The following is a 26,184-nucleotide window of genomic DNA, read 5'->3' on the forward strand; positions in this document are numbered from 1 at the left end:
AAAGAGTATTGTCCTCATCCATCAGGCATGCCATACTCTTGGTCCCACCCACCCTCCACCCAAACACATAACAGGTGACTGGTGGGGCTGCTGCATTGTCTATGCGTATGCCTTTCATGCACTACACAGTTGCTCCGATCTGTCACTGGCGAAGTCTCTGACAGCCCAAGGCTGCTGTGGTTATACCATGGTGAGTTCCTTATCTTACCCTCTACCAGGTTTGGTCTTCCTCCCTGCCTGTCTGACATGGACATTCTCCTCCCTCTTTTCTCCCTTTGTGTAGTTCCATGGTCATGGCTCAGACAAATTTACCCTTTTCTCACTGCTTCGGTGTCTTTCTTCCCACCATTTTCCCCCAGATGCTAAGCCATTTCTTCCCTTTGGCTCAGATGTGTCAGGACAGATGCATTAGCAGTGATGCACTGCGTTTTGTTTGTTTGTTTGTTTGTTTTGAGACGGAGTCTTGCTCTGTTGCCAGGCTGGAGTGCAGTGGCACAATCTCAGCTCACTGCAACCTCTGCCTTCTGGGTTCAAGCAATTCTCTTGCCTCAGCCTCCCAAGTAGCTGGGTCTACAGGCACATGCCACCATACCCAGCTAATTTTTGTATTTTTGGTAGAGATGGGGTTTCACCACGTTGGCCAGGTTGGTCTTGATCTCTTCACCTTGTGATCTGCCTGCCTTGGCCTCCCAAAGTGCTGGGATTACAGGAGTGAACCACCATGCCTGGGCTGCAGTGGCGTTTTTGAAATTTCTTTTGTGTTATGTCCCATGAAACAGAAGCTGTTTACGAATCCTGTGGAATCACCTTTTCCCTTATGGTTCCTGCTATCTGGTGATGACCAACCCCAGTTCTAATTAGACTTGTCCCTACCACAGGGTTTTGTGATTGCTGTTTGCTTTATTTTTCATTATAAAGTTAGTACATCATCTTCTAAAAAATTCAGAAATCACAAAAAAGCATAAATGAGAAAAAAAAATAACATCCTAGCTTGCCCCCTCGTAGAGGAAATCAGTGTTAATGCATTAGCAATTTCTTCCCTATGCATTTTAATGCAGTTGCAGTTATCCAATATACTAAATTCTTAAAATTCCTGCTTTGTTTATTTAATGTGGAAAACACTAGTGCATGAAAACACATCAGAAATTGAACTGGAGATCAAACAATGAATTGGGAACATATTTAACACAAATACAGACAAATGGGTTAAATGTCCTAAATTAGAAGGAACTCATAAAAAGTGCTGTTTTAAGCATCATTTTCGCATTGCACACACTTGGACTATCCTGAACATTCTCATTTAATGGCATCTATAGTCTCCAGCTGCTGATAAGCACATAGTAGCTGGAGTTGCTTCTGCAGGAGCTAGGATGCCTCCACAGAACAGAAGGCAGCTCCTGTTTTTGTTTATAATTGCAGTATTGGATTAGCAAAATAAACAGAATTATCACACCTATTGGATTATTATTATTATTATTATTATTTTGAGATGGAGTCTCGCTCTGTCACCCAGGCTGTAGTGCAGTGGTGCGATCTCGGCTAACTGCAAGCTCTGCCTCCCGGGTTCACACCATTCTCCTGCCCCAGCTTCCTGAGTAGCTGGGATTACAGGCACCTGCCACCACGCCCAACTAATTTTTTTTGTATTTTTTGTAGAGACAGGGTTTCACCATGTTAGCCAGGATGGTCTCGATCTCCTGACCTCATGATCCACCCGCCTTGGCCTCCCAAAGTGCTGGGATTACAGGTGTGAGCCACCGCGCCTGGCCAACACCTATTGGATTCTTGAAGACAGCACCACAGTTTGGGTCGGCAACTCCTCTAGGGTAGGAGATGCCAAGAACAGCTTGAGAACATAAAGGCCTGAGCACGCTCTGCAGATTCCTATTTTGCAGTCTTTTCAAAAGCTTTTTACCTTTTCTTTTGTGTTTTTCTTTGGAGCTATTCTCGTCTTTAGAACTCTGGGTTTTTTCTTTTTCTTTTTTTTTTTTTTGTATTTACTGACAACTTAAGTACTCGTGAGAAGTTTATATCACTTGAAAGGGGACTTTGAAATTTTGAGTGTTTACTGTGTTGTAAGGAAGCTCAGTGCCTTGTTCCTGATGCAAACTCAGTGCACCTTATCTTGCAAACATTTTGTATTTTACATCTTAAGACACCAGTAGTGTGCATCATTTCAATTTTGTAGTTGGCTAATTCTCCACAAATAGTTCATTTTATGAAATACAGCATTCCACAGTGGAAGCATAGCAGTGGTTCAGGTGGCTCCTGTCTTTCTACATTAATGTCTCAGATGAAACCTGGTGTTGGCTCCTCTGCCAAGCAGCCAGGTGACCACAGACAAGACTATCCACCTTTCAGAGCTTCATTTTCCTCATCCACAAAACAAGAAGATTGGATTTGAGCACCACTCAAATGCTTTCTAGCTCTTAACTCTGATTCTCTTGCTGAATGTCAAGGTAAAAAAAAAAAAAAAAAAAAAATCCAAGACTGTGGCTTGAGGTCTTTTTACTATGAGAATGGGAACTTGGGGACAGGAATATTTTTCATAGCTTTTGAGAGTTAAAGGGAATGTTGAAGAAGGTCTTGCACAAGTGTTAGCAACATATAGCCTGTGGTGGGCCCAGCACCATTTATTTCTGGCCTTCAAGTGAACAGTTACGTTTTAGATGATGATAAAAGTACCTATATAATATCCTCCATTTTGCCTCTTTTGAACCACCTTCAACTTTTAAGTTTTAAAATTTCGCCAGCTAAGCTTAAAATGTACAATCTAAGCCTTCATAGAAAATGTTTGCTGGCCTCTGATCTAGCACATACCCTCAGGATTCTTCTACAAATGGGAAAGCCTAGAGAGGTGAGAAAATTTGCCCAATGTTACATGGTTGGGTAAGTATTCTGGAAAGCTGGGATTACATCCTTATACTCAGATTCCTGGCCCAGCTATCTTAGATGACGTTGAAGACAGATAAAATGGCTCAACTCCTTCTTGCTGAAACAGAATGGGTAACTAAGGAACTACATCTATTTTTCAATTATAGCAAATGAATGATCAAAAGAGACAACATATTTTATTTAAGTATGGGTGATCTCTGTGGTTCAATGAGAAGAGCTCCTGTGTATAGAGGACAGGGTGCAAGGCTTTGGTTTTCCAGCACAGCATGCCAGGACCTGCTGACTCCTCAGAGACTTCCATCACCCTAGAAGGAGTGGTGAGAAGGCTGGGGACCGAGTGTGTTGCAGCAAACAGAATTCTTAGTAGAGCCAGGCTGCAGGGGAAACAGACTTCCCACAGGAAGCTCGCTCGCTTCTGGGAATCATGTTCTGATTTTAAAGTTGAATTCATTAAATAAGGAATGACTCACTCCAGGGCTAGTTCTAATTACTCATTTGCTTACAGTCTGTGTTAAGAGTGGCTGTCTTTGTGGAAGCAATTCAGTAGCAGAGCTTCCCAAATCATTCCTCCTGTTCAGGTGAGCATTTTGCTACCCCACTTAATAATAATTAATTGCTTCAAAGGACTTGGCTAGGGTGAAAAAATAAGTCAGTCAAGTGTCCTAGGAAGTAGTCTAGTCATAGTCCTTGAGGGCTGGGATTTGAGCCAGAGGAGAGTGTTGTGTGACCAGCTGTGACAGCCAGAGTGTGGTCTGCGGAGGGGAAGACATTTTGCTTGGGACTTAGATAAATAAACACTCTCACCACTTCCCTAACAAACCACAGAAGAGGAAAGGTGAAAATATTACTAAACCTATTGTTGCTAGAAAGCAGAAGCTAGAATTTTCTGAGTTTTAGATGCATGGGGTTCTATTTTCTTGCATTTTTGTCAGTGGGTTGGTAGTGAGTGTTAAGTAGATGTTCTTTGCAATCCCCAAGCTTAAATTGAGACAGGATCTCAGAGCCTCTCCCTCCGTCTCCTCCCTTCTCTTAAGATCCAGTGCCACTTAAACGAGAGAAAGTGTTGGGCAGTGTGTGCTGGTTACCATTCGTTTAGGTGGGCTCTTTATAGTAGATCTGAGGCGATGCAGGCAAGGTTCAGAGAAGAGGCTCTGGTCAGCTGGCTCAAGGCTGAGTCTTGGGAGTGTACGCTCAATGCCGTAAACAGAGGAGTGCAGTGTCCTTCCTGGTTTGGCAGATGTTGAATTGGAGGTCCTAGAGCTGTGGCTTCCAGAGCAGGGTACATACAATGATCCACTGGGGTGGAGGAAGAAATTATTCAGACTTCTACCGATATTTTATTTTTATCACCTCTTCATAAAATTTCTATTGTATAGGTTTTATAATGTGCAGATATACAATGACAGATATACATGTATCTAATTTATAAATAAATATGCAGTTATTTGTATGTACAAACATTTTTTCCCCAAAAGAAGATTTGGAAACAGCTGCTCTAGATTTTGAAGATGAGTCTACCAAAATGAAAAGGGGTGGGGGTGATATGTTTTTGAAACTCTGAAATCTCTGTTCATGCCAAAGCCCTAGATTCCAAAATAGATGTGAGAACTGTCTGCTCTAGTTACGGTGGTGACATGCCATTTTACATGCTTTTGGTCTATCACTCCGGTAAACCAGGGTGAGTCACCCAAACACAGTCAGGGCTTTTGCCAAGCTATTGGGTAGGTGCTGTGTCACTCTCATTCAAGCATCGTATGGTGACCCCCTAAGTCCCCAATATATACAGGTGCTGGACTGCACTTCAGTGGACACCGAATACAATATTAATGGGGATTCTCTGGTGGCGGGAAGACCATTGGACAGAGAATGAGAGGGCCAAGCTTTGTTCATTCATTTGTTCACTTGATTAACATTTACTTCTTATCTGGCACATGCTGGACATTGATATGACCTAGATCTTATTTTCTGTTCTGTAACACACGATGAGATTATTTCTGAGTTTCTTCTCCACTCTGATTGTTCTTTAATAATTCTTTCTCCAGATTGCTGCTGTTCTTATTTACATGGTTTTAGATCATTGGTCATTGCTTTTGAAAGCAAAAGGTATAGCCATCTTCTTTCTTGCTTTTTATTCTGTGAAAGACAGTTTTATTTTACTTTTTTAGAAAATTTTAATTTAAAGTTCCAGGATACATGTACAGAACGCGCATGTTTGTTACATAGGTAAACGTGTGCCATGGTGGTTTGCTGCACCTATCACCTTATTACCTCACCTAGGTATTAAGCCTTACATACATTAGCTATTTATCCTGATGCTCTCCCTCCCCCGACCCCCTGCTGACAGGCCCCAGTGTGTGTTGTTCCCCTCTCTGTGTCCATGTGTTCTCATTGTTCAGCTCCCACTTACAAGTGAGAACATTTGGTGTGGGGTTTTCTGTTCCCATGTTAGTTTTCTGAAGCTAATGGCTTCCAGCTCCGTCCATGTCCCTCCAAAGGACATGATCTTGTTCTTTTTTATGGCTGCATAGTATTCCATGGTATATATGTACCACTTTTTTTTTATCCAGTCTCTCATTGATGGGGATTTGGGTTGATTTTTTGCTATTGTGAATAGTGCTGCAATGAACACACACTTGCCTGTATCTTTATAATAGAATGATTTATATTCCTTTGGGTATATACCCAGTAATGAGATTCCTTGGTCAAATGGTGCCATCTTCTTTTTAAGTGTGGTAACTGAGACATGAAAAATGGGGAACAATGATATTTAAAAGCAGGGTTTAACTTTTTCCCTTTCTTTTTGTGAGTTGCAAATTTCTAGCATAAAATTGAAAATTAATAACAGCTAGCTTAAAAGGTAATATAAAATGAGTGTTTCTTACTTGAAAGAGCCCTCACTTCCTTTAGAGGCATCCAATTGGGAACTTTTAAAATCCTCATATCTCCACTTCAACATTAGAAATGTGATAATGGGCAGATGCTTTGGGTGAAAGAGAAATAAACAGGGTTTTCAGAATGACTCACTTGATAATCGGAACATAGGCGGGAAATTTTGTTATTAAGGAAAGGGTTATCCATATTTAAAAAATAGAGCATCCTTTGTTATCTGTGGCCTTCTCAGTACCTGCCTAGCACCTTGGCCTAGCTGAACAAATTGGCCCTTAAATACAGGCTTGGCCCCACCCCAGCTCTAGGACCAATTGTACCCTTACTGGGGAGGGAACTGAGAAGCCCAAGCCCAGCCCTTTGGATGGGCCCTTAGTTTGCTATCTCTGTTGCTCTGTCCTGCTCTCTGGCTCTCATGCCTGCCTTCTTCCCTTTCCGGAGTCCCTGCCCTGGTCCCCGCCCCCACCCCCAGCACTCTGCTCCCCCAGGACCTTGATGGCCCTTGTCTCTGGGGCTAGACCGTGCTTCTGACTCTGACCCTGTGGCTGGAGACGTGCCCCTGCTTGCTGATTGACAGTCCACATGGGTCATCCTTCACGTCTTATGTCCCCTGGGGCCATGTTCTGTTTCCAGAACAGGCTCTTAGTAGAGTCAGACTTGTAAATGCTTGCCTTTACCATCAAACTTCTCCCATTGCCCAGTGGTCATAAGACATTGAATTGTCAAATCCATCTGCAAAATCCTAACCTTTTCGGTATAACCCAAATGTATTTCCATGGCCACCCAAGCCATGTGCAGCCCCTCATCTCTGTCTACTGGATGTGCAGTTATCGCCTGAGGGGTTCTCTGCTTTCACTCCTATTCACTCCTCCTTCATCCAGATTTTCCATACAGTAGCCAGGGGATTATTTTGGTAAGTGGAGCTCAGATCTAGTTATGTTAAAATCTCAGCTCCTTCCCCTGGCCTATGAAGCCCTGCTTGCTTTGCCTCCTGCCCACCCCTCAGACTGTTTCCCATTCTCCCTTGAATAGGCTGAGCTCAGGGCAATCTCAAGGACCTTTGCAAGAGCTGTTTCCCCCACCCAGGAGGGTCTTCTCTCTGGTCTTTGTATGGCTATTTCTTTTCTTTAAATTTTAGCTCAAATTTCAGCTCCTTGGAAGGTCTTCCCTCAGTGCCTAATTCTGTGTAATTCCTCCAATCTACCTGTTTGCTCCCTCTCATGCTATCACCCTGTTTTATTTTCTTCAGAGCACCTGACGCTATCAAACACTGTCTCACTTGTTTGATTGTCTTCCTGTTTGTTGACTGCCTTCCATAGCTAAAACACCAGCTCCAAAAGAGCAAGGACTTTACCTTGTTTCCGTCACTGTTCCCAGCATTTAGGGATATTCCGGTACAAAGTAAGAGCTAAACTAATATTTGCTGAATTAATGAACAAATGAATGAATGAATGTATGGATTCTAAATGCAACCAGGACAGCATTTATTTATATAAAAGAAAGCATACAAGTAGAATATTCTCCTGGTATTAGGGTTTGCCAGAAGTCAAGCATGCTCTCTTGTTATGTTTTTTAGTGTGAAATCAAAAGCAATACTAGACCAAGTGTGATGGCTCATGCCTATACTCCTAGCACTTTGGGAGGCCGAGGCAGGAGTATCACTTGAGCTCAGGAGTTTGAGACCAGCCTGGGAAACATGGCAAAACTCTGTCTCTACCAAAAATAAAATTGCCAAGGGTAATGGCATGTGCCCGTAGGCCCAGCTACTCAAGAGGCTGAGGTGGAAGGATCACTTGAGCCTGGGAATTTGAGGCTACAGTAAACCGTGATCATACCATTACACTTCAGGCTGGGCATCAGAGTGAGACTCCATCTCTTGAAAAAAATACCATAGTCATTGTAGAAAATCTGGAAAATACAGAAACACAAATAAAAATTTAAAAACCACCTAATACTAAAACTGTTATCAATGTGTAGAATCCATCTATATATTACTGACAATTTTCATAATTTCAACAAAAATATACTAGAGATGCTATTTTATAATCTGCTTTTTCATTTCACAACATAACATGAATATTTCTCATTACATTAAATATTCTTCTATAATTTTAGATTCAATGAACATACAATATTCTACCACATAAATATGCAAAAATATTTATTACCATCTTTCCTCCACACATCCCACCGAACTGTATCTGAGAATATCTCTCATTGTAGCCCTGCGAAAACTGGATATAACACTTTTAAAAAATATTTGATAATTTGGCTGGGTGTGGTGGCTCACACCTGTAATCCCAGCACTTTTGGGCGGATCACCTGAGGTCAGGAGTTTGAGACCAGCTTGACTAACATGGTGAAACCCCATCTCTACTGAAAATGCAAAAATTAGCCATGCATGGTGGCGGGCGCCTGTAATCCCAGCTACTCGGGAGGCTGAGGCATGAGAATCACTTGAACCTGGGAGGTGGAGGTTGCAGTGAGCTGAAATTGCACCATTGCACTGTAGCCTGGGCAACAAGAGTGAAACTCTGTCTCAGCATGTATATATATATTTGATAATTTGAAAGACAAAACCTATGGTGATTGGCAACTTGTTTTGCATGTAGTGACCATTTGCTCTTCTCTTTTTGAGTCATAGCTAGATGGAAGACAGAAAGATGCCCTTGACTAGTGTTTTGGGTATAAGGATTGGGTTCTGCTACCTTTAGCTTCTTGATTACATGACAGCAACACAAGGAGCCCACAGTTCCAGAAGAGCCTGGGTTTTTCCACAGGGAGACACAGATGCTCTGTTTCTTAATACCATCTGCAAAGCTGTTGAGAAATATGGAGAACAAAATTAAAGCTTCATTTATTTATGTAATATAATGTAATTTCCTTTACTCAGAGAAAAATGCTTTATCTTTAATTGTGACTTATGTCTGGAGGGAGTGAAATAATAAAGCAGAAGTGATGGAGAAACAAATTCATCCTGTATGGGGACAAGGGAAGTAGACTCTTTCTTGAGAGTATTACACAGGAACCAAAACAGGCTGTTCTAATTGGAGTCAGTAAGTTCAGCATTGTCATCCATTTCCCCTCCAGGAAATCTTGGGAGACTACATTGGCATCTGATAAAAGTTTACCATCAATAGATTTCCTTGATGTTTCCAAGTCATGGAACATCAAGGAATTCTTAAGCCCTAGGTTCAACCAAGATAAAGGAAAAACACTTTGTTTATATGAGTTATAGGTAGCCTTGGTCAGTGAGATAGTTTAATTAGCCAATAATTGCGCCTCGGATAAACCTCACTGGCTACAATACTGCCACTGTGCAAAGCTGAGATAATTTAAATTATACTACAAGAGAATTCCTCATGCATGTTTCTGAAGAACGCATTATAGTTGTGAGATTCCCTGTCTGGTCTCTATGGGAGCTTTTCAGCTGGTTTCATCCATGGACAGCTATGGAAGGTTTCCCTTCATGTTACTCCCGCCCCTATAGTTGGAGTAAACCATAGGTATTCAGGCCCTAGTTTTATTCATGAGGGTTTAGCGTACCATGGGCTGTTGAGTGTAAGGGTGTTTCTTATTGTAGGTAAATCAGAGAGGAGATAGACAATTATCTTGCTGCACAGTCTATGGGTGGCTTGTTGCGTAATGATGTTCACAGTATATGGTGCTTGATCCTTAGAGGTTGGGGGTCCCTTACCTCACCATCTCTACTTGTGGCTTCCTCACTTTTCCCTTCAGATTATTTTGTCCCATCTGCAGATCGGGGAGGAGGTCTTTCTGCCTTGGAGCAATGACTTGTGAAATTAGTGATCAGCTATTCATGGTCATTGTTTTATTTTTGGGTGGGCTAGTTTTGCTGCCTAGGCTAGGGACCACTAGAAGGCCTTCAGGAATTTTGTAAGCACAGGTGGAAGGAGAAGCTCATTGATCAGTATTTCAAAATACTGTTTTTGTTCTTCATTGGTATTTGGAGACAGACAAGGCAGAGAAGTGGAGAGAAGGAAGTCGGAATCCCAGGCATAGTGTTTTCACAGAGTAAAGTGATCCTGACCTCCATGCCGACAGCTCGGTCCCATGCTACTGCTCTGTGCTTTCGGCTGCTTATTGGACACCTCCACCTGGAGGGCACATAACAGCTCACATTTAACGCATCAAGCTTAATGTGTTTGCAACTCCACTCATGACTTTCTTCTTTCTCCAAAACCCAGTCTCAAACCTGCTCCTGCTGACTTGGTTGATTAAATCACTGTGTACACAGCTGTCCCAACCAGAGGCCTGGAAGCCACCCTTGCCTTGTTACCCTTCCCCACACTCCATGTCTACTGAGACACCAGAGTCCTATGAATTCTATCTCAGAAGAAGTCCTAACCACCTGTTCCCTGCTATCTCCTCTTCTTCTCTTTCTTGGAACATTGCAACATCTTTCTTATTGATCTCCCTGTAGCCCATCCCCTGAACTCCTGCTGCAGACTTTGCTGGAAGTAGTTTCTAGAACCTGGCCATTGACTGCATGGAGAGTCCAATCCCATACAGTGGGGCCAGTGGTTCCTCACACACTGGCCTCCACCCTCCTCTCCAGCCTTAGTTCCCTGCAAGGCCTTTTGTCCTGCCTGGACCCTCTCATCCTTCTCTCTCAGACAAAGCTTCTCCTTCCTGCACCACCTGTCTGTGCCAATTCCTTCCTTCTCGTGCTGGTTCTCTTGCTCTGGCTGTTCTTTTTTCTTTTCCTTGCTGCACCAGGTAAATTGATACTGATTTCTCGAGTGGCTTCTCCTCTATGACATATTTCTTGGCTCTTGACATGACATGGCATTAATAGTTTTCTCCTCTGTTTATTTCTTCCTCAGGGTACTTAAAACACCTCTTTCTAACTGTCAGTTTAAATGTCCAGCCTAAGTGGTGCCCTGCCCTTGGGGACTGCTCAATAAGGGATAGATGACTGAAGGGAGAGGACTCAATCTAGCTGACTCTTCTGGTCCTGACCCAAAGCCCTAAGATTAAATATAAGTCCTGTATTGTAGAGTAAAACACAAAATCCAGAGTTCTAATTTGCTTCCACTGAGAACTCATAATAAGTACTGTGCATATTTATAATGCATCAGGCTTTTTATATCATTTAAAAAGAACAAATGCGCCAGGCATGATGGCTCATGCCTGTAATCCTTAGTGCTTTTGGAGGCTGAGGTGGGAAGATCCCTGAGGCTAGGAGTTCAAGACCAGCCTGAGAAACCTAGTGAGATGCCATCTCTATAAAAAAATGTAAAAAATTATCCAAATGTGATGGCGTGTACTTACAGTCCTAGCTGCTTGGCAGGCTGAGGCAAGAGGATCACTCTGAAACCCAGGAGGTCGAGGCTGCAGTGAGCTATGGATGGGCCACTGAACTCCAGCCTGGGTGACAGAGCAAGACCCTGTCTCAAAAAAAAAAACAAAAAAAAAACACGAAGTGACTTTTTTTGTATTTTTGTTCTAATTTTATTTTAAATTGCATTTAAATGTTATCCTATTGGAGCAGAATATGATAATTTTGACACTTTGTGCATAAATCTTACAGTCAATTTCTTGGAGAGGGGTGAGGAACTGCATGCATTCTTTATAACATAGGAGCAGTGACTTAACAAGAGCAACTATCTTGAGTCACAAGCATGCTTGTTGGCTTTCCTTACCTAAGTTAACTAACTGCTTTGAATGATGTGCTCTTTTCCGTTTATAAATAAGTTAGAGAGTCAGGAAAATACAAGGAAGTAAGTCATGATAAGGAGGTCTTAGAGCTACTGAGAACAGTGGTGTTGAAGAAAGCCCAGCTGTGCTGCTTGAACTGTACTTTGTCTGCAACTGTATTCTCCAGAGGATCTTTATTGACCTTTCCCCTGACTCTACAAGGTGATGCTGGGCCCCAGAGAGCAGTGATCTCAGCTTACAGGCAGGAAACATTCAGTCTGATAGGGGAAATCGTAAGAGGAACAGTGTCTAATATGCCAAAGCATCTTATGTGTTTCCAGGGTTTTTTTCATGTAAGTTATCATAATTTGACACTCATGACCATTTCTTTGAATTGGATAGAACAGATACTGTTGTCTCACTTTCCAAACAAGGAAATTAAATTATACAAATGGTTGATTACCTGACCATGTGGTCCTGTCTCTCAGTGATGTTGGGAACAGCTTCCCTTTCTTTTTACTGTATACCCAAGAATATACCCCTCCTATCATAAATATATTATTAAAATTATTGTTTATATATTTTATTAAATTAATACAATCTTTAAAAAGTCCTCTGAGGTAGTGTTAGTCCCAAGGACTCTTTATAATGGATACTTAATGTCTAACCTGATTACAAAGAACATTTAATGAATGTAATACTATTTTATTATCTTTCCACTTGGAGCTAGCAGTTAGCTAAAATTTCAGTGAATCTCACAAACTATTTTAACTAATGGCTGACTCCACTATACTTGTCAAGTCTGTTGGTTACTAATGTAGATAAATTGCATGATATTGATGATGATATAATTATAGTTAGTATTTATTAAATTCCATGTCAGGAACCCAGTCATGTAAACAGCCAGTATCCTTACCATTTTGCAGATAGAAAATTGCATTCAGCAGGCTTCTGTAGGTTTCCCAAGGTAATAGGCATGGCCGGGTTAACTCCTCACAACCAGCAATACTGCTACTATTGAGGAGGAGTAACTCATAATAGTATGTTAAGACATATAGTTGACAGAAGGAAGAGAATCCAGGCTATTTAAAATCCTCACGGTCTTCCTCTTGAGCAGTTAAAAGAGACCAAAAAAAAAATGACCATGTATTGAAAAAAAATTGCTAACATTTATTGAGTAAATTGCCGTGTAAGGCACTGATCTGAGAATGCCATGTGTATTAACTTGATTAATCCTCACAACCACCTTTGGAGGTACACACTGCTTTTACATCTGTAAAATGAAAGCTCTTGTTACAGATGTGGAAACTGAGGCTCAGAGATGATAAATGATGCAGCCAGGATTGGAACCCAAGGACTGCTCCAAAGTCTGTGCTTTAAATCTTGCCTTCTACAATTGCTTAGTAAGTTCTGGTTCATAGGAACCAGCTCTATGTTAGGCACTTGATATGTATCTCTCATTTCCTTGTCATAACAACCATGAGAGGAGTTGTTGTCTCCATTTTACAGTCAAGGCACCAGGGCTCCGAGATGTCCAGTAACTTCTAGCCACTCACAAAGCAGAGGCAAGTCTGTCCCCTTTCCCCGGATCTGTGTCCGGTGGTTTGTGCAGGAGCAGCCATGGAATTCAGGCCCATGAACAGTTCTTATCACTGAATGCCATTCTTCTTCTTTGGTTTCAGGCTGACTTAGCAAGCAGTGTTTCTGACATCTCATTATGGAAAATCGATTCTCCTCTTCACACATCTTCTGCTTTCTTTGGCCTCTTGTCACTGCCCAGACATGCATTCCCAATTCTCAAACAAACAAATGAATTGGAACAGGAACAGTATTCAAGGGCATCCAAATGTTGTGCTACTGATACTGTTCAGTTGAGCACAGTGGCCCGAACAATGCTCACTGTGCAGGATCCTGCAGAATCTTTGGCTTGGTTCCATATTCCCACCTCTCTTTTCTTGTTCCTCTTGAAAGGTAGCCACCACTGTGGGCAGAGTCAGACAAGGTAGAGAGAAATGGCTGAGGCAATATAGAATGCTTGTCTTGCTAGCTTATCTTTCTCCATGAAATGAGAAGATCGATAAAAAGCAAGAGTAAAGGAATCTACTTATGATCTCTGAAAAGTAGCATAAAGAGTGAGAGCAGGGTTAAGAGAGGGAAAAGTGAAAAACATGTGAAATGCTAAATATTATGACTGGCTATAGTTAAAATAATAATAATACTTTGTTTGTTTATAGTAAAATAATAATAATACTTTTGTTTTTTGAGACAGAGTCTCACTCTGTCTCCCAGGCTAGAGTGCGGCGGTGAGATCTCGGCTTGCTGCAACCTCCACCTCCCGGGTTTATGCAATTCTCCTGCCTCAGCCTCCCGAGTACCTGGGATTACAGGTGCCCGCCACCATGCCTGGCTAATTTTTTTGTATTTTTAATAGAGATGGAGTTTCAACATGTTGGTCAGGCTTGTTTTGAACTCCTGATCTCAAGTGATCTGCCGGCCTCGGCCTCCCAAAGATAATAATACTTTTAAAATGAAAGGTAGGAAGGAAGCATTTGAAACAATGGTGAGATGTTAAGCTTGAGAATTATGGAGAATAACTATCCTGGTAGAAAAGAACAGAAATAAAATATGGTGATAGTTTTGTTTCAGGTTTTTTGCTTGTTTTCTCTTTTGTTTTTGGAAGGTCTGTTTGTTTCAAGTGAGCTGTCAGGTCCTATGTTGTTTTAACATGATGATAAACATAAAGATTTATCTGTATTCCCTTCAGACAGGCCAAAGGGAGATTTCCTCAGTATTGAGCCATGGCCTACTGCCACGCAAATGAGCCCCCGTTAATCTATGAAATTCATCGTGTGTTACTGCAAAGTAGTGATTTATCGTGAACAGTGATTTTCAGATTTGTTCTTCAGTGTCCTAAAGATTTTTAGTAGTTCTTCAAGAACCACTGTTGGTGACTAGTGAGGGAGGTGTAGTAGGTACTAGTCCTGGGCCCCACCTTTGCATCAGTCTATCTGTTTTATACCTGGGGATTCTGCTCAGAATTATATTATCAGGGGGAATTGCAAAGGGTTGAAGATTTTGAGAACTTTTAGGGATATTTTCCTTTCAGTCTTCAGGGTTGAAAATTAACTAACTCCTGTGAGAGTAGGAACTCCTGTGCCACACTGGAGGCTGCTCACCCAGGAGAGGGGAGTGGGGGGCCCATTGAGGTCCCTGGAAGTGGCCTGCCCCACCTCAGCTGCAGTGCATGGCTGGCAACACCCTTTTTCCCTTCTGGGATTTACTGTCTGGTCTTACATTTTTCCTGTGTTCAGTTTTACACAGTCGATGCCACACCATTTATATAAAGATGCTTTTTTCATTTAGTAGTATATTGCAAGCATTTTCTCACATCATTAAATTCTTCTAAACATGAATTTTAATGTCTGTGCAATATTTCATCACATGTATTTAACCATTTTCTCACTGGAAATATAGGTTGACTTAAAAAACATTTTTGGCTATAATAAATGATACTCTGATGAACATCTTTGTCGAAAGATTTTTGTCAGCATTTCTGATTATTTTCTCAGGGTTAATTCTTAAAAGTGGAATTTCTGGTTCAAAGAATACCACAGCTATATAAAACTCCATATATTTTGCTAATTTGCTTTCCAGAAATGCTAAATCAATTTTATATTGATGCATAACAACATGGAATTTCAATTCCTGCTCTGAATAAACCTTTGTTTCATAGAGGATTATTAGAAAATCATCTTTTGGTGACAGATATTTAAAGTAGAAGAATGTATGCAGGCGTGTTGAAATTGTGTGAGGAAAATTTTTTCTTCTCATCCTTTTCATGAAAAGTCAGGATGTAGTGGTTGCATGGCACCTGCATTTAAAACAATACTTTAGTCAGCCGATATTAATTGGAAGCCTAGGTTCAAATCATGGCTTTGCCACTTACTAACTTCGTGATTGTGGTCAGGTCAGTTACTCTCTCTAAGTTGTTGTTTCCTTATCTGTAAAGTGAAGAAAATATTAACATTGTTATGAGATGGAGATAAGGCATGTGAGGAATTCAGCACTTTGAAAAGAGCTGAGCTCACCATGACAGCAACCATATGTAGCTACTGAACACATGAATTGGGGCTGGTTCGAATTGAGATGTGCTATACATGTGCAGTGTGCAACACACACTAATTCCAAAGGCTTAGTCCCAAAAAAGAATGCAAACTCTTTATTAATAAGAGTTGATTAATTATTAATAAATTTTGATATTACTACATGTTGAGATACTATTTGAATATCTCGATTTCAAATAAAACACATTATTAAAATTAATTGTAATACATTTATTTTGCTTTTTAAATGCTTTTTTTCCCTCTTCGAAGTGGCTTGTGTTATAATCTTACTGGACAGTACTGCTCTAGAATATAATAAAGGCTGGAGGAGCAATTTTTAGAAGAAAAAGTGGGTTATTTCTCCATTATGGAATTATCCAGTTGTCATCTTTTGGGGACATTTGATTCTTAGGAAATCATGAGGCGTTTGGACAGGGTCCTCTGTTTTGGTCTGGAAGGTTTAGAAAGGCTAGAGTAGGGTGATGCATAATCTTTCATTGTTTGTTAGAAGAGTGAGTGGAAAGTTTAAAAATAGCGTCGCCTCCCTCCTCCCCTCCCAATGCTGATCCCTCATGAGTTATTTCTGTTGGCCGCATTAGGAACCTGACATTTGATTCATTCAGTGGGTCCTGCCTAGGTCCTTTAAAACAGAATGGACCATTAGGGAAAGGCTGCCCTGGGCCATGACAGGCCGAGGAGACCAAGGGGATTGGAATAACCAGTATGGCAAAATGCTTGGTCAAGATCCAGACTCGACGAAGCCTCCAATTGCACATGGTGAACCACTGCAACAGTAATGTGTTTGTTCGTCTGCTGAGACTCGGCTCCAAGGTCACAGCTCGGAACACTGGTATGTGTGGTGCCCTGGGCTGTCATCCTGTGCCTGAAGTGTGCGGGCTTCCAGCTTCCTGCTCACTGCTGGTGGAGAGAAGCCCAGGGTGAATTTGGTGTCAGATGTTTTTGATAAGGATGAAAAGAGAGAGAGGAAGGAAGAAAAGCAGAGACAAGTGGGAAGGAGGGTGAGCAAGCCAGTGCAAAGGGGAAACAGGAGGGTGTGTTCCAAATGATATAAAGTTGTCATAAATACAAATTACACCCTAGTCAGCAGTGAGTCAGGAGGGAGAGGGAGGCAGTGGTGGTGTGTACCTCCAGATTGTTCCGTAACGTGAGAAGATTAGGGAGAAGGCAGAATGGATGATCACAACACGCTCCCCCTGCTTTCATTGTTGAAAGGGTCTGAGCTCAGGTGTGCTTGCTTGCTGGGGTGAGGCAGAGCGCCACTTTATCCTCAAGGCAGAGCGTTACTCAAAATATCAGCCAAAGAATTGGAACTGACCTTCTGCCAATTTCCTTTTCATTGTAAATATATTTTGTTATTTTATGGTGCTTGAGGGAAATAGGAATTGAAATAGGAACTTAAAAAGTTAGAGCTTACAGCAAGAAAGAAGCTGTGGCTATATGCGTAAGTGTGGTTTTTACCAATTGATTAAAACAAAATACAACCTGAGAAATGTCTGCAATTGGCTATATCTCATGCACACATGTGAAACTGACTTCTAAGTGAATTGTGATGAAGTTGATTATATTTGTATAATGACATAAGTAATACATGATGTGTTCTTATATAAAAGATTTTTTAAAAGAACAAATATATAGATGCTTTCCATTAATACTCCCAATAGTTGATCTATGAATATTGCCACATGGGATATAGGATTTTTTTTTTATAAATGGGATTGTTCAAGATATAGTATTGCAGAATTAGTTTTCTTACTTTATCATATGACTTGAAGGACTTTCCATATCCATACATATTAATATACATCCTTTTTAGAAATGGCTGGATAATATTAGGTAATATAAAGATATAATAACTCAGTTATTTAATTACCAAATTATTGTTGGAAATGGTTATGGCTCGTTTTTTGGCTGTAACAGATGGTACTGCAATGCATATGTATACAGAGGCATTTCTCTTTAATAGATGCTTCAAAGTGTAATTGTTGGGTTGAAGGATATACGAATTGTAACTTTTAATGGAAATGGGCAAACTATCCTCTAAAAGCAAATACTAACAAGGTGAGTATGAGCTTGTCTATTCCCCCACATAATCACTCACCCTGATATGGCCAGTTTCTTAAAAGTTTTGCAAAATGGTTGAAAGAAAAACGAGATTTCATTGTTTTAATTTGCATATCGTTTTTATCAGTGAAGATGAGGATCTTTTCAAATAATTGTGTATTTTCATTTCTTCTTTGGAGAACTGCCTATTTGTTTACTTAGTACATTTCTGTTGTGTTTTTGTCCTTTCCTTATAGATTGTAGTATTTCTTTTATAATGTGAATATTAATCCTTTATATTTTACAAATGTTAATGTTTTCTCTCCTAATTGGTTCTTGGCTTTCAATTTTTATGTAATGTTAACTTTATGACACAGGCACTTGTTTTTTGTTTTTTGTTTTTTTTTTTTTTTTTTTTTTTTTTTTTTTGACAGAGTCTTGCTCTGTCGCCCAGGCTGGAGTGCAGTGGCACCATCTTGGCTCACTGCAAGCTCTGCCTCCCGGGTTCACACTATTCTCCTGCCTCAGCCTCCCGAGTAGCTGGGTTTACAGGCGCCTGCCACCACGCCCAGCTAATTTTTTGTATTTTTAGTAGAGACGGGGTTTCACCGTGTTAGCCAGGAAGGTCCCGATCTCCTGACTTCGTGATCCACCCATCTCGGCCTCCCATAGTGCTGGGATTACAGGCATGAGCCACCGCGCCTGGCCGACACAGGCACTTTTTATATGCACAGAGAACTTGTATATGTGCAAACTATTTGCTTTTTGTATATTTTAGGTTTCATTTCTTTTTTTATGTTAGTTTTCCCCATGCCAAGATTATAAAAGTGTTTCCTGTTTTTATTCTTCATAATTAATGCATTTACTTGAACTATATGAAATTGCTGATAATAACTGCTTATGACCTTCAAAATTGGCAATTTCATGTGGTATCTAATTTTTTTTCAGTTTAACCCTTTATCTTCTTAGGAATTTTTACACGTGCATGACATGGTATAGGGATATACCTTCCCCCTCCCCCCACAATTGGTTAGCAACTTTTTGCAAAACTTTTTCATAAACGAATTTTCCATTATATTAAGTGGTATAGTTCTGAATTATATCTTTTATTATTCCTGCTCCATTACTGTACAGTATAGTTTTAATATCAGGTAGGTCAGGTTTCTCCTGCATTGCTTTTTTTTAAAGGAAGTTATACTTTTAGAGTGATTTTTAGGTTCACAGTAAAATTAAAAGGAAGGCATAGAAATTTTCCACATATGGGGAATTTCCCTCACACATGCTCAGCCTCCCCCATCATCAACATCCCACACGAGAGAAGTACATTTGTTACACTTGATGAGCCTGCATTGAGACATCATGACTATCCAAAGTTGATAGTTTGTGTTAGGGTTCACCTTGGTGGTGTACATTCTTTGGGTTTGGACAAATGTTTAATGGCATGTATCTACCCCTGTGGTATCATACATAATAGTTTGACTGCCCTAAAAGTTCTGTGTTCCACCTATTTCTCTCTCTCTTCCCCTAATTCCTGGCAACCACTGGTCTTTTTATGATATTCATAATTTTGCCTTTTTCAGAATGTCAATTAGTTGGAATCATACAATATGCAGTCTTTTCAGACTGGCTTCTTTCACTTAATAATATGCATATAAGGTTCCTTTATAGCTTTTCATGGCATTTCTTAGCACTGAATAATATTCCATTGTCTGGATGTGCTCACTGATTTATTATCCAGAGGTTTTTGATTATTAATGTGTATATTTACCATTTGTCTTTTTTGAAAGTGTGTTGGGATTTCTATTGAAATTGCATCAAATTTTAGATTAATGAGAGGAGAGCTGAATTTTCAATGTATCAAGGCCCCCTATTCAGGAACAATATTATGTTTTTCTATTTATTGAGATTTTCTTTTATGCTACTTTGTTATATTTTAACATTGTCCTCATGCAAGTTTTTCAGACTTCTTGTTATGGATATTCCTGGATATATATGGCTATTTTAATTTGTGCGTTTGGCTATTTTGAATGATACTTTCCATTATCATTTTTTATATTGTCTCTGCTCTATGCAGTAAACCACCTGCTTTAATATGTTGATCTTGCATTCTAACACCTTTTAAAACTCTTATTAACTGTCCCGTTTTATTTTCATCTCTTTTCTATGTAGATAATTCTATTATCTGGAACTAGAGTTTTGTGCCTTACTTTCCAATATTTACACTTCTTATTTTTTGTCTTCATCATATTGCACTATCTAGGGCCAATACTGATGTGTGGTGATAATTCTTTGTAATGTTCCTGACTTTGGTGGGAATTCTTCCAACATTTTGCTATTATATAATGTTTGCCATGACATATAGTGATTTCTACAATTCTCTAGTAGATATTTCAAGTCCCTGCCTTTCAGGAGATAAAATTTTAATGGAAAAACCCATAATAAATCTGCAGCACAGTGTAATGACTGACTGTGAAGATAAAGAGATCCACAAGACAGTATGAAAGCTGCATCAGTTAGGATGCCATCATCAGCAAGTAATGAGGAATTCTAATTAGCACTGGTTTAAATAATACGGTGATTTATTATCCAAGACAAGTCCAGAGTCGAGAGGATTCCAGGGTTGAGAATCAGTTTCATTTTATCTCTACATCACTCTTCTCAGTCAGCCAAGCTTCCCCTCATGCGGTTGCTGTCAGCACCATAGGATGGCTGCCAGTTTCTGCTGTTTCTTTCAGTTACAACAATGTCAAGAGACGAGGAGTCTGTACCGTTCCACGATGATCTTCTTAGAAGTAAAAACCTTTCTCAAAAATCCATCCCCTCAGGCGCCCCCCCTCTTCCCCTTCAATTTTTATTTTCAGAGTTGGCCCATATGCCCGTTTTAAAACCAAATGTGACCAAGAGACTGGAATTACCATGACTGGCTTAGACTAATCATTTGGAGAGAAATGGGCCATAAGGGGTCAACCACGAAAAGTACCAGATAAGTAGCATATATCTCAGTCTGGGAGTGGGGGATAGGAGAGCCTTCCCAGAGGACATAACACATAGGGTCTTAGAGGATGAGTAAGAGCTGTCTGGGTGCAGAGGACATTCCAGGAAGAGGTAGCAGTCTGTGTAAAGACACAGAGGCATGACATAGCATGACACATATGGGAACCCCTCAATAGGTGGGCACGGAGGAAGCATATGTGGTAGAGTAATGCTTTTTGTACCAGGCCAAAGAGTTTAATTTAATATTTAACCTGAAAGGCTGAGAAACCTTTTGAGAAGAGGACTGATATACATAATTAGGCATTTAAAAATGATTATTCTGGAAACAACTTACAAGAAGCTGGACTGAAATCAAGGAAACCAGTTAGGAAGCCATTGCTATCATCCAGTTAAGAAGTGATAAGAATGGAGAGGCAGGGATAGCTTTGAAAATGAAGAAGGTGGCAGAGTTTGCAGAAGTTAATGACAGATGTGAGCAGTGCATGAGAAGAAGTAATTTGGCCAATCCTTGGATTGCTGATATAAGAAACTGAAGAAAAGATGGTGCCATTTACTACATAGTGAGTGTTACTGGAGGGAAAGAGTTGGGAGGGAGATGATGCATTTGGGTTTGGATGTATTGAAGTTGATGTTCCTATGTACAGTTGACTGGTAAATCTCCCTGGAGGGTTCTGAGTTGAGATAGACCAGAGATTCAGCAACGTGGATTTTCCAAACTAAGTTATGTTCTATGTTCTCTGGGAGAATTAATTTGGGAAATATTGAGTTACATGAAACTGATTTCTTCTATTCAGGACCTTGTAGCCATTTGTATATACTAGTAGTAATATTATTGAGTGCTTACCAGTGTCAGGCACTTTACATGTATTAACTCAGGTATTCCTCTCCACACAATATCCGCATGCAGTATGTGCTGAAATTTTCCCCATTTTACAGATGAGGAAACTGGGAATAGCACAATTAGGTAATTAAGAAACTGTCGGTGGCAATTAGTACAAGGCCAGGATTCAAACCCAGAAAGGTGACTTCAGAGTTTGGATTTTTAACCTTGATGGTAATATCCAAAAGAGTGATAGAGTGTGCACAGCTTCCCAAACTTAGCTGACCATGGAACACTCTTTTCAAGGGACAGCTGGCAGAACCTTAAGGGACACTGGTGACCTGTAGTACCAGGTTGAACAATACTGTAGTAGCATATTGGAGCCATAAATATGGTTGGAACACCAAGAAAGAGGGTACAGAGCAAGAAGAGCAGAGAGTTTAGGCCATCACAAGTAGTGAAGAGACTGTGAAGACAGAGGTAACTTAGAATCATTGGATGGAAACCAAGAGAGTATGGAACCTCAGAGGTCGAGTGATCTGTAGGAGGACAGAAGAAAACACTCATTGGCTTTAGCAATATGATGATCATTGGAGACTTTGTGAGAGCCATTTCAGCAGGTGGGGGGAGCAACTGACCATGGTGTCAAGATGGTCAGCAAAAGTAGAGGCATAACCGAGAGGCTGGCAAATGATGGCTACTTGGAGAAGAGAGAGTTTAGTCTGCAAGGATGAAACCTAAGGATGGGGAAAGAAGAACGAGAAGAATGCCAGCCTATGCTGGCAGCCCTGAGTGCCGGGAGAAGATGTTTACATGGGAGGCAGTGTTCCAGATTTCAGCTGGGGAGCAGCGATGGGAGAGTATTAGGATCTGCTATGTGTGTGTGTGTGTGTGTGTGTGTGTGTGTGTCTAAGTTTCGTTTTGTGGATACTTTCCTGAGTCACTGGAATGATTCTTCATAGGTTTTTAATAGAATGAATTGGTGACTCCCAAAGATATTCAGAGGCACCAGGAACATTTGTAGTATTAGATCTTCTGCAGTGTCCATTGCTGAAAGTAAAAACTCTCATCTAGAAAAGTAAATGTCATTCTTAGGATTTTTCTTTAAACCCATGGGACAGGAGTTTCGCTTGAAGTATTAAACTTTATCTTTCAAAAAGGAGAGATAAAGGAGTCAAATGTGAGGTTAATGGTATACTATCTTACTAAATTTTAGAAGTCTGCATGCTGCTTATTGTGAATAGAAAACATTTGAGGGACTGATAGAACATGTAGAGAGTATAGTAATAAAGTTTATTTTATTTCTAACCTAAGTCATTAAGTCCCACAACAGCCAGTGGTTTTCGTGTATGTGTGTGGCTTCTATATTGGCTGTGATACCATCACAGGAGAGCTTACTTATAATTAAGTGATCATAAAATTTATTTGAGAGTGAAAAGGGAATTTTAACAATACTGCCATACTGACGCTACGACAGACATAGAGTGGGACTTTTCCAGGCAAATGGGGATGAATGGGCACCCTACATGTAAGGACACCATGGGTTCAGCAGATGAAATGGGGCCAGTAACAGAGAAGCTTCTTCTCCCTTAGTTAAGAAGTGAGAGTCTCTCCGGCCTTCTCAGATCTCCTTCTCTTCAGCCAACATGGTAAGTTTGGAGAAAGCATGGGCTTTAGAATCAGACAGGCATGGATACAAACCTCTGCTCTGTTGCTTCCTAGCTTTGTGACCTTAACTTGCCTATGCCTCATTTTTCTCATGACTCTTATGAATATCACATGCTCATATATTTAAAGTATCCAGCCGAGTAGACATTTATTAAAAATCTTAGTGCCCTTGTCTCCTTTTCTCTTTCTACATAGAACTTTAAGTAGGACAGTTTATAGACAGACATAGTCTAAGATGGAGCCACAGAATGCTGGACTGGGGAGGGTCTGGTCCATTTTGCAGGTAAAAAGTCCAAGACTATAGAACTGAAGTGGCATGCCTAATGTTGTTCAGATAGCTGTGGCTTAGCTGGGAACCTGAGTCCAGGTGTCTTAGGCCACCGCTCTTTTCACTCCATCGTATTTTCCAGAAGTGGAGTGGTGATCTGCTCTTTTTTCCTCTCCCACTCTTCCTTCACCTTTCTCCTTTTTACCCTGAATTCAAGAGTACAGCATGCCTCCCAGAGCAAGTATTGCCAAGATGATCAACATTAGATCACTCAGTTTAGCCCACCTCAGGAGGAATGGGTCTGGTTAGTAACAACTATGAGACATCTATAGAGACCTGACAATTTCACATGTGCTTGAGCTGTGGTTGTCACACTTTCAGGTCCAGTGTCCCCCTAAAAAACAAAAACCTTGTAATGTTCTCGCTACCATCCTGAGGTGTAACTTTTAGAAAACACAGTCTACCTACACTTAACTAAGTCAAAATAATGCTCTAACTGTAATATAAGGAGAAATTAGGAGAAAATTATTTATAATAAGAATTTCCAAGGGTTTTTCTCAAGCATGACTCACTAGGAGGCAGAATCAAAGTGTGAGATGCTTTGAATAAGGGGGAAATGGGCATCAAGGGAACCACCCAACAGATGCAGGGTGGTGATATGTGCCATGATGTAGGCAACTCAACTCCTTAGCATCCCCGATGATGATGTGATATTCTGAACTGCTAAATCCTCAGCAAAGATCTTCCCTCATTTTACCCAGTGGTTGTATACCTGAAAAACTTAAAATATGTTAAAATCATACCCCAAATGCTTTTTGTTTAAATGTAAAACAGAGGTAGATTCTAGATTCAGATCATTATAAATAGGTGTTTCATCTGTATGGATAATATCTGATATTTGACATTTGAAAGTTGTGTGGTATACAAGATAATTCTTCATTTCGTGAAATTATCCTACACATTTCAGCATGTCTGCCATCCCTGACCCCTGCCCATCAAATGACACTAGCCCCTCCAATCATTGTGGCATCTACAAAAGCCTCTATTATGTTCTAAAACACCTTCCTCCCAGCTGAATGGTGGTGCTTTCTTTGTACCACTGCTCTGGAGGTTTAATGGGTATTCCATAGTTGGTTTAATGGGCATTCTGTAGTTGGATGCCAGCATGGGCTGTCTCAGGGTGCCTCCAAGGGAACTAGTATGGTGGTTCCTAATGATGCCACCCACCAAAGCCTCCTAGCCTGAAGATAGGCCTCATGCTCACGGGGGAGAGAGCAGGAAGTAAGGCTGAAGAAATGTCTGCTGCAAAGTGAACCAGTTTGTTTTCAGCCAGATGACAGCAATGACAGTGGCAGATTTCACATAGGAAAGACATTGCCATATGGGTTTAGAGTTACCCCAAGGCACCCAGATTCCAGTTTTTACTTAGGAGGTTAGCAAAGTTAAGTGCAAATTGCAGATGATTCATTATATTCTGATGTCACCATATTGTCCCCAAAGTGCTTTCTCTCATTTTTCTTTTCTTGACGCTTTGATCCTTTCCACAGCCTTGTGAGATAGTTAAGGGTCATTAGTATCCTCATTTTAAGGCATTTGTTCTGCTGACACCCAATATTTCATTGCTTCCATCATAGAGATCATCACCCACAGGCAAACTAGACAAGGGCTGTTAGCCAGGCTCTTTAGCTGTTTTGTGCACGTACAAGCTGCTGGAAACCTCAGCTGTAGCATTTGGATTCTGTTGCAAATATGCTCAGAGTTAACAGAGAGGCTGGTTTCTGAATGTGAATGTGAGCACTGCTCATTCCATTTTCAGTTACAATTAATTTTACTGTGCACTGAAAAGGTCTCTATATTTTGCTTCAGTAATGAGATGAAGAACAGCTTTTCTAGTAATAGCATCTATCAGTAGCTGCTGAGTAGGTTGTGTTGTGATGCCTGACATATCTTTAGGGCATGCTATTGTATTGGGGCTTACATGAGTGGTGCAGATGGGAATGAGCAGTGTCCAACCTGCTTGACTGTACATGGCAGGCACTCTGTCATCAAGGGGCAATCTTTTCCATCAGTATCTTTTGATTATTGCAATTTCATTTTATACAGTATTTCTTCAAATTAAATAATGCCAACAATGGTATAAAAACATAGTTATATTGCCACACTAAAAGGTAATATTAGTTAACATTATTGAGTGTTTTCTATGGGTGAGAAACTTCATAGCTATTATCTATTTTAATTGGGCTGTATAATTATATAAATTTGAAAGCAATTTCCTTTTTCTAAATCACTGTCATTTCACTTCTAAAACAAAAATTATTAAACTTATTAACTGAGCTTTCTGAATATATTCAGGAGGCTTCTTGGATATGGATGAAGTAAATTAAATTTAGTGAAGCAGTGTAGACAATCTTACTAATTTATGTTTTGGTGTCTTTGGAAATTCCTTTTTTTTTTAGAGAAAGAGAGAAATTTGGCTTTAATTAATTTATCCAGAATTAGCAACCAGAAAATATAAAAAGAAGCCATTTTAATTTCAAAATACTTGCAAGGCTTGTGTTTTACAGTTTACACTCAAGATTTTTTTCCCCTCAACTTTTTATTTCAAGGGTACATGTGCAGGATGTGCAGGTTTGTTACATAGGTAAATGTGTGCCATGGTGGTTTGCTACATAGGTCATCCCATCACCTAGGGCTCAGCATGCATTCCTCCTGATGTTCTCCCTCCCCCAACCCCCTGCCGACAGGCCCCAGTGTGTGTTGTTCCTCCCGATATGTCCATGTGTTCTCATCATTCAGCTCCGACTTATAAGTGAGAACATGTGGTGTTT

General features: G+C 40.4%; 1 protein-coding gene and 1 pseudogene across 3 annotated transcripts in view; one reads left to right on the plus strand and one right to left on the minus strand.

Moving 5' to 3' along the window:
- FRMD3 (FERM domain containing 3) overlaps positions 1-26,184 on the plus strand; it is a 308,595-nt gene that overhangs the window by 268,155 nt on the left and 14,256 nt on the right. The gene's annotated exons all lie outside the window — the stretch shown is intronic.
- LOC115836213 lies at positions 8,901-9,108 on the minus strand (annotated as a pseudogene).

Source organism: Nomascus leucogenys, chromosome 1a, assembly GCF_006542625.1.
Source record: "Nomascus leucogenys isolate Asia chromosome 1a, Asia_NLE_v1, whole genome shotgun sequence".
Lineage (NCBI taxonomy): Eukaryota > Metazoa > Chordata > Mammalia > Primates > Hylobatidae > Nomascus > Nomascus leucogenys.